At 34.1% G+C, this 6,901-nt stretch overlaps 1 long non-coding RNA gene across 1 annotated transcript; it reads right to left on the bottom strand.

Annotated features, from left to right (window-relative positions):
• Positions 1 to 1,832: 1,832 nt before the first annotated feature.
• Positions 1,833 to 3,254, bottom strand: LOC134211957 (uncharacterized). Its single transcript, XR_009979170.1, has 4 exons — positions 2,907 to 3,254; positions 2,631 to 2,834; positions 2,301 to 2,570; positions 1,833 to 2,244 (listed from the first exon to the last, which is right to left on the bottom strand). It is a non-coding gene; the product is annotated as an uncharacterized LOC134211957 (long non-coding RNA).
• Between the last annotated feature and the right edge of the window lie 3,647 nt (positions 3,255 to 6,901).

Raw genomic sequence — 6,901 nt, 5'->3', positions numbered from 1 at the left:
TTCTCTAGGTATTCTTTCACAAATGTATCCAGCAATTTCTTCATAAATTCCTTCAAGAATGCTTTGGAAGTTGCTTTAGAGATAAATTCAGGGTTTCATTCGTAGATTACTTCAGAGATCTTTTTAAATATTGTTCCAGGAATCCCTTCTAACATTCCTCCAGGAATTCTTTTTGGGATTGCTCCAAGAATTTCTTCGAAGTATCCTCCAAAAGTTCCTTATGAGATTCCTCCATGAGTTTCCTGCAGCAGTTCTTTCAGAGATTCCTCCAGGAGTTTTTTCGGAGATTCCTCCAGGAATTTCTTCGGAGATTCCTCAAGACGTTCATTTGGAGATTCCTTCAGGAATTCATCCAGACATTCCTACTGAGACTTCTGCAGAAGTACCTTCGGACTTTCTTCGGAAATTCCTCCGCAAGTTCTTTTGGAGCTTCCTTCAGAAGTACCTTCGAAAAATTCTCCAGAAGTTCCTTTAGAGTTTCCTCTAAGAATACCTTCAGAGTTTCTTTTAGAAATTCCTACTGAGACTACTCCAGGAGTTCCTTCGAAGATTCCTGTAAGTATTATTTCATAAGTTCCTCCACAAGTTCTTTCGCAGAAACTTTTAGGAGAATTCTGCAAGAGTTTCTTCATATATTTCTTGGAAAATAATGCAGAAGTTGTTTCGGAGATCCCTCCAGAAGCGAGTTCAAGAGTTCTTTCGGAGATTCCTCCAGGAATTCTTTCGTATATTCCTGTAGAGGTTCCTTTGGAAATTCCTCCACCTTTGGGGATTCTTCCAAGAGTTTCATCGGAGATTCCTCCAGGAATGCCATGCGACAGTTCCTTCTAATTATTTTCAAGATCTAGGACATCCAGCCCGGAAATTCCTCCAGGAATTCTTTCCGAGATGCATTAAATTAAATTAAAATTAAATTAAAATTGAATTAAAATTAAATTAAAATTAAATTAAAATTAAATTAAAATTAAATTAAAATTAAATTAAAATTAAATTAAAATTAAATTAAAATTAAATTAAAATTAAATTAAAATTAAATTAAAATTAAATTAAAATTAAATTAAAATTAAATTAAAATTAAATTAAAATTAAATTAAAATTAAATTAAAATTAAATTAAAATTAAATTAAAATTAAATTAAAATTAAATTAAAATTAAATTAAAATTAAATTAAAATTAAATTAAAATTAAATTAAAATTAAATTAAAATTAAATTAAAATTAAATTAAAATTAAATTAAAATTAAATTAAAATTAAATTAAAATTAAATTAAAATTAAATTAAAATTAAATTAAAATTAAATTAAAATTAAATTAAAATTAAATTAAAATTAAATTAAAATTAAATTAAAATTAAATTAAAATTAAATTAAAATTAAATTAAAATTAAATTAAAATTAAATTAAAATTAAATTAAAATTAAAATTAAATTAAATTAAAATTAAATTAAAATTAAATTAAAATTAAATTAAAATTAAATTAAAATTAAATTAAAATTAAATTAAAATTAAATTAAAATTAAATTAAAATTAAATTAAAATTAAATTAAAATTAAATTAAAATTAAATAAAAATTAAATTAAAATTAAATTAAAATTAAATTAAAATTAAATTAAAATTAAATTAAAATTAAATTAAAATTAAATTAAAATTAAATTAAAATTAAATTAAAATTAAATTAAAATTAAATTAAAATTAAATTAAAATTAAATTAAAATTAAATTAAAATTAAATTAAAATTAAATTAAAATTAAATTAAAATTAAATTAAAATTAAATTAAAATTAAATTAAAATTAAATTAAGAAATTAAATAGAAAAAAATTAAAATTAAGAAAATCAGCCACTGCCAATGATTCATTGGCATTGATTATGGGGTGCAAATCCTGAAGACAAAATTAATCCTGATATTCCTTACAGCCGGATGCTATACGGTACCGAATTGCTGACAGCTTCTTTTCATCTATTCCGTTGTAGGCGATAGAAACGACATCATGGTTCCGGTGGCTAATACACATATGCGTTTTCTTACAAGGAATTCGCTCCGATGCGAGTGTACGAATCTGCCGGCGTTATTCGCCGCTTATTGTTGTTCTGTTACCGGTGTTAAAACGCCGAACAGCCAAACGCTCGAATTTCGACTTCGGTGGTATTATTTTCATTTGATTGTCGTCGATTAGATCATTTAGTCTGCTGGGCACCAGCGTTCTCTTCCGGAATACCGACTAGCAGTGCTTACATGGTGCAAATCCTGGAGACAAAATTCAATATCAACATAATGAATTTACATTTGCAGAGAAAACTTACATGATTAATCCTTGGATATTCCGAATAGCCGGATGCGATATGGTACCAGCGAACCCTGCCTGGCAATGAAAATAATATTTTGTTTCCGGTGGCTCTGCAGGTGTTATACGCCGATTATTGTTGTTCTGTCGCCGGTGTTGAAACGCAGAAGAGTCAAACATTAGAATTTCAGCTTCGATGGTATTTTTGTTTGATCATTTTTACCTACGCTGCTGGGTACCTGCATTCTCTTTCGGGATTCCGGCTGGAATTGCCTACATGGTGCAAATCCTGAAAACACAATTCAATATGAATACATATAATGAACTCACATGTGCAGAGAATACTCACATGATTAATCCTTGGATATTCCGACCAGCCGAAAGGAACTCCTCCACTACGACGATACGAAACAAGAGTGTGTTATTCGCCGGTGTTAAATCGCCAAACAGGCAAACGCTCAAATTTCAGCGTCGGTGTTTTTCGGCGTCGATAGGGTAATTTGAACATACGCTGGTTACCTGCGTTCGCTTTCGGGATTCTGACTGGCATTGACTGCTTGGTGTAAATCATGGAGGCAAAATTCAATATAAACATTATAAATTTACATTTGCAGAGAAAACTTACATGATTAGTCCTTGGATGTTCCGTACAGCCAGATGTGATACGGTACCGTATTGCTGCCAGCTACCTGTAATCTTTTCCCGGTGGGCGATGGAAACAACATTCCGGTTCCAATGGCTCAAACACATATTTGTTTTTCAGAGATTTTACTCCGAAGCCAGGGTAATCCAGAGTTCGTCATCCGGATTCATTTGCCGATTGTAGCACGTTATTCACCGATGTTGAAATGCCGCACACCCAAACGATCGAATTTCAGCTTCGGTGGGATTTTTATTTGCTGAACACCTCAAAACAGCTCAAAACCAATTCGAAATGATTCAGTTTCCATTTTTTTTCACAACAGCAATCGATGCCGGCCGGCACCGATGTCGAACGAGAAGAACTGTCAAAATGAAAAAAAAAATCAACATCAACATAAAACATGAAAATGGTTATGTTTGCGAAGATTAGCATATCTAACCAATCCCTAACAGAGTCTAACCTCTAACTTTTTGTTACTCTGGGCAGTTTGGACACACTTGATCCCGATATTGCATATATTAAGGCGTTTGTTGTATACAGTCGCATATTATTGTATTGTATGTAACTAATTGATCTGTTAAAAATCTTTTCTAGTTAAAAAGTATAAATTAATTTAATTTCTCTTTAATTTTGTCAATCAGACGATACACGCGCAATTTGAATTTCTCAATAGACTTATTTCATTATCCAGAACAAAGTGTAGTTGAACATATTTGGTTTTGATAATTTTAATTAAATGCACTTTAACATTATGTTCAATAAAAAAGAGTGTAAATTAAGCTTTAAATAGGCTCATTCAACAACTTTTGGTTAGTCGTTTAAAAGAAATCGCATTTGTGTAATAATAACACGCACTACAAAATGGTGATGTGTGACAGTACCAAATGATTATGCGTGACAGTATCATATTGATGTATGAAGTCACCATCCTGGTATGATAACGGTTGTGGTATTGTTAGTAGTCTGGCGATCTCGATGTACCATCGTCGGGGGCGACAATGGGTCAAATAGATGTTTCAGCTACTTAGAATGCTTGTAGAATAGATAGAAGGCATCTGAGGGCAAGAAGACCCCCCCAAGACCCATTGTCCCCCCGATGGCGGTATCACAGTTTTTTAAATATTGGTCCCAAAACAGGTACTCAGGGATATTTACCATTTGCCATGGCATTTGCAGTGTGACCAATTTTCAGGGATTTAATAGAATAATTAGATTCTAAAATTACATAACTGGTATCATAACTGTATCAATCACAAAGAGAGATCCGCTTGGGAACATCATGGTTGTCGTGATATGACCACTGTCTTTTAGTGGAGTGAATGGTTTGCAGATAAATCATCATCACCATGCCAATTGTGTTACTATAGCAGACATTCTATCTGTCACTATTACTCTATTGGAGAACCAAAATACTTGCCTTGCTTAATACCAACAATATTTAATTTTCGAACGACTGATATTACAACAGACTATGAAGAAGTGTAGGATTTGAGGCTAGACCAATTCAACTTTTCATTGGACTTGGAAGAACCTAAACATGTTCAGCTCATAAAGGGATCAATTGCCCCCTATATGGGGGTCAAGCCTCCCGCAAGTTTTGAAAATGACAAATTTTCTATCTTTCGGCAAAATCGATTTTTAAGTAACTTTCATGAACAAATAATTGCTTCCAATGACGTTTTTGAAAAGCTAATTAAATTCTTTATCAAGTCCATCAAGAAGCGTGCAAATCTGTGCATGTCACATCAAGAAATATCGGAAACAAAAGTGGGGATCATGTGTGTCCAGTTTCCCCTACCCAGTTGGTACCCAGTCAAGCTAAGCAATCCTTTGATTTAAATTTGAATTGGTTCTAATTTCTTACCGTCGTCATAGCTATCATTGCATTTGTTTGTTTATTATTTTGAACGTCAGCGACTTTATCAGATTGGAGCAGAGTGTTGATCTCAGGATTATAATATGATTTTAACATTTACTAAGTTAACTGACAATTCTTTTCCATTTTAGGACTTACTCTATTATGTAAGGTAATACATTTTGCTAATCAGGTATAAGATCTAGAGCAAAACCCGCCACATACAGGCCCCTGGTTGATGCGTAGTATGCAACCAAGTTATGATGACGTGCTTTCGATGCTCGAACTACAGCAGACAAAACTCTGCAACGATAAATACCTGTACGAGTATCCACAAACTCGTACGATGCTGTCCTTGTTGGGTAGACTAGTAATACACGACCGAAAGGCCACTATCTAGACGACAGGGTTTCGCGTTTTCAATTAAACCGTTGCACCGATACAAATTCGTTAGGTGTTTTCCTCAACTTCGTTTGTCCCTGGTATAGCAGTTTCCACAGCGTTTCCACAAGTTTGTAAATGTTCGCTGAGCTGCTTGAAAGCGTGAGGAGCGGTAGAGCAGAACATCTACAGGCATTCAAACGGATTAACGATTTACCGACCGGATTGTCTACTGTTCAATCTTCTTTCAGGCGTAATGGATACTATCCATACGAACATGAGACTGTTCAGGGCATTTCATTCAATTGCAAGCAAACTCTCAACCAGTTTTGACAAGCTCATGTGACTGCAGATCCGCTGGTAGTAAACGGCGTTCAGTTCTTTGACTCAGGGACGGATATAGAAGTCGGTGAGTCAATTTCAATGCTGGCCTGGTTTGACGACGACAGAGTACGATTCGCACATTCATATGCTTTGGAGAAATGACACAGGGCGTACCCTTATTGTGATTGCGCTCGTTCTCATAGGCCAAGCGATTCACAAATCAGTTATCGTAGTTCTCCCCGCCAAGATTAGTTTCACCGGCAGTTGACTTGAAGTCGAAGATATCGCCGAAAATGTTAGCGGTCTTCTTGTCCAGGCCGCAGGCAATGATAGTATGATATGCAGTACGTACAATCCAGACATAGTACCGGCATTCTTGTTGACCTGATGATGATACGATTGGATATTTTTTCAAATACGAGATTACAGTTTTATCTTTCGTTGATGGTTAGCGCTGTTTCCAACTTTGATTGCAAACTTCAGTATGTTTCATCTTTTTATGTTCGTTTTGTTATAGTAGAACGATAAAAGAGGAATGAACTAATATTGTAAAAAACTCAAGATAATACAAGCGCTGTATAGGTGTCTCCCCTGGTTAAAAGAATAAAAGTTATAAAACCTTTAAGCATTTTATTTTCTGCAAAAGCATGTGTTGGGAACCACTGCAGAGTATTCTCCGTCTGAGCTACAACGATAGATGTGCTGGTCTGTGGGACGGTGAGCGTTCCTACAAGCAATGTTGACGGTAGATGTAGGTAGACGATGTATGCTGTAGAACTGTTTCGATACAGAGAAGCAAGTGATCACGTTGAAATTATTATTGTCACTCTGAATAACTTCTTATTGTCATTGGAATTATTACTATATAAATACGTTAAACCCTGAAATTAGCGAATTGTCATACCTGCGTATCTAAACTACAGCTAAAATGAGTAAAACTTACAATTATGACTAGAATTATATCAGAAAAATATATATATATAGCTCTTTTAGTGGAATGTATTCAACCGTCTAAGACGAATTAAGTACTGAGAAGTCGAGTCAAGTACAAGACACTGAAGATGACCACACAGTTGTGGTCGAAATACGTATCTGCAAAGATAACGAAAATTAACTGGTGGAATTAAATGGACAGTACTTAATTCGTCTTAGACGGTTGTAGAATTATATGTAATTAAATAACATGCAATGGAAATTGTAAATTTCGTCGCAGACCCATTGGAATCAATTGTTGGGTGGACTATTGTGAGTGAGATTGGACTCGATGTGAGTATTGTGTAGTTCGATGATTCATGCAAATTCTAATAAATTATATAGCTTATAGCAACTTCCAAAACCTCATAACTAGTGAAGTTTGCTCCAAGGAGGTCCGAACCGCCCAAACACTCCGTCCCCAACAGCATGGTTTATGGGCTTC

This window comes from Armigeres subalbatus, chromosome 1 (genome assembly GCF_024139115.2).
Source record: "Armigeres subalbatus isolate Guangzhou_Male chromosome 1, GZ_Asu_2, whole genome shotgun sequence".
In the NCBI taxonomy this organism is placed as follows: domain Eukaryota; kingdom Metazoa; phylum Arthropoda; class Insecta; order Diptera; family Culicidae; genus Armigeres; species Armigeres subalbatus.
This window is presented reverse-complemented; position numbering and strand designations above follow the sequence as displayed.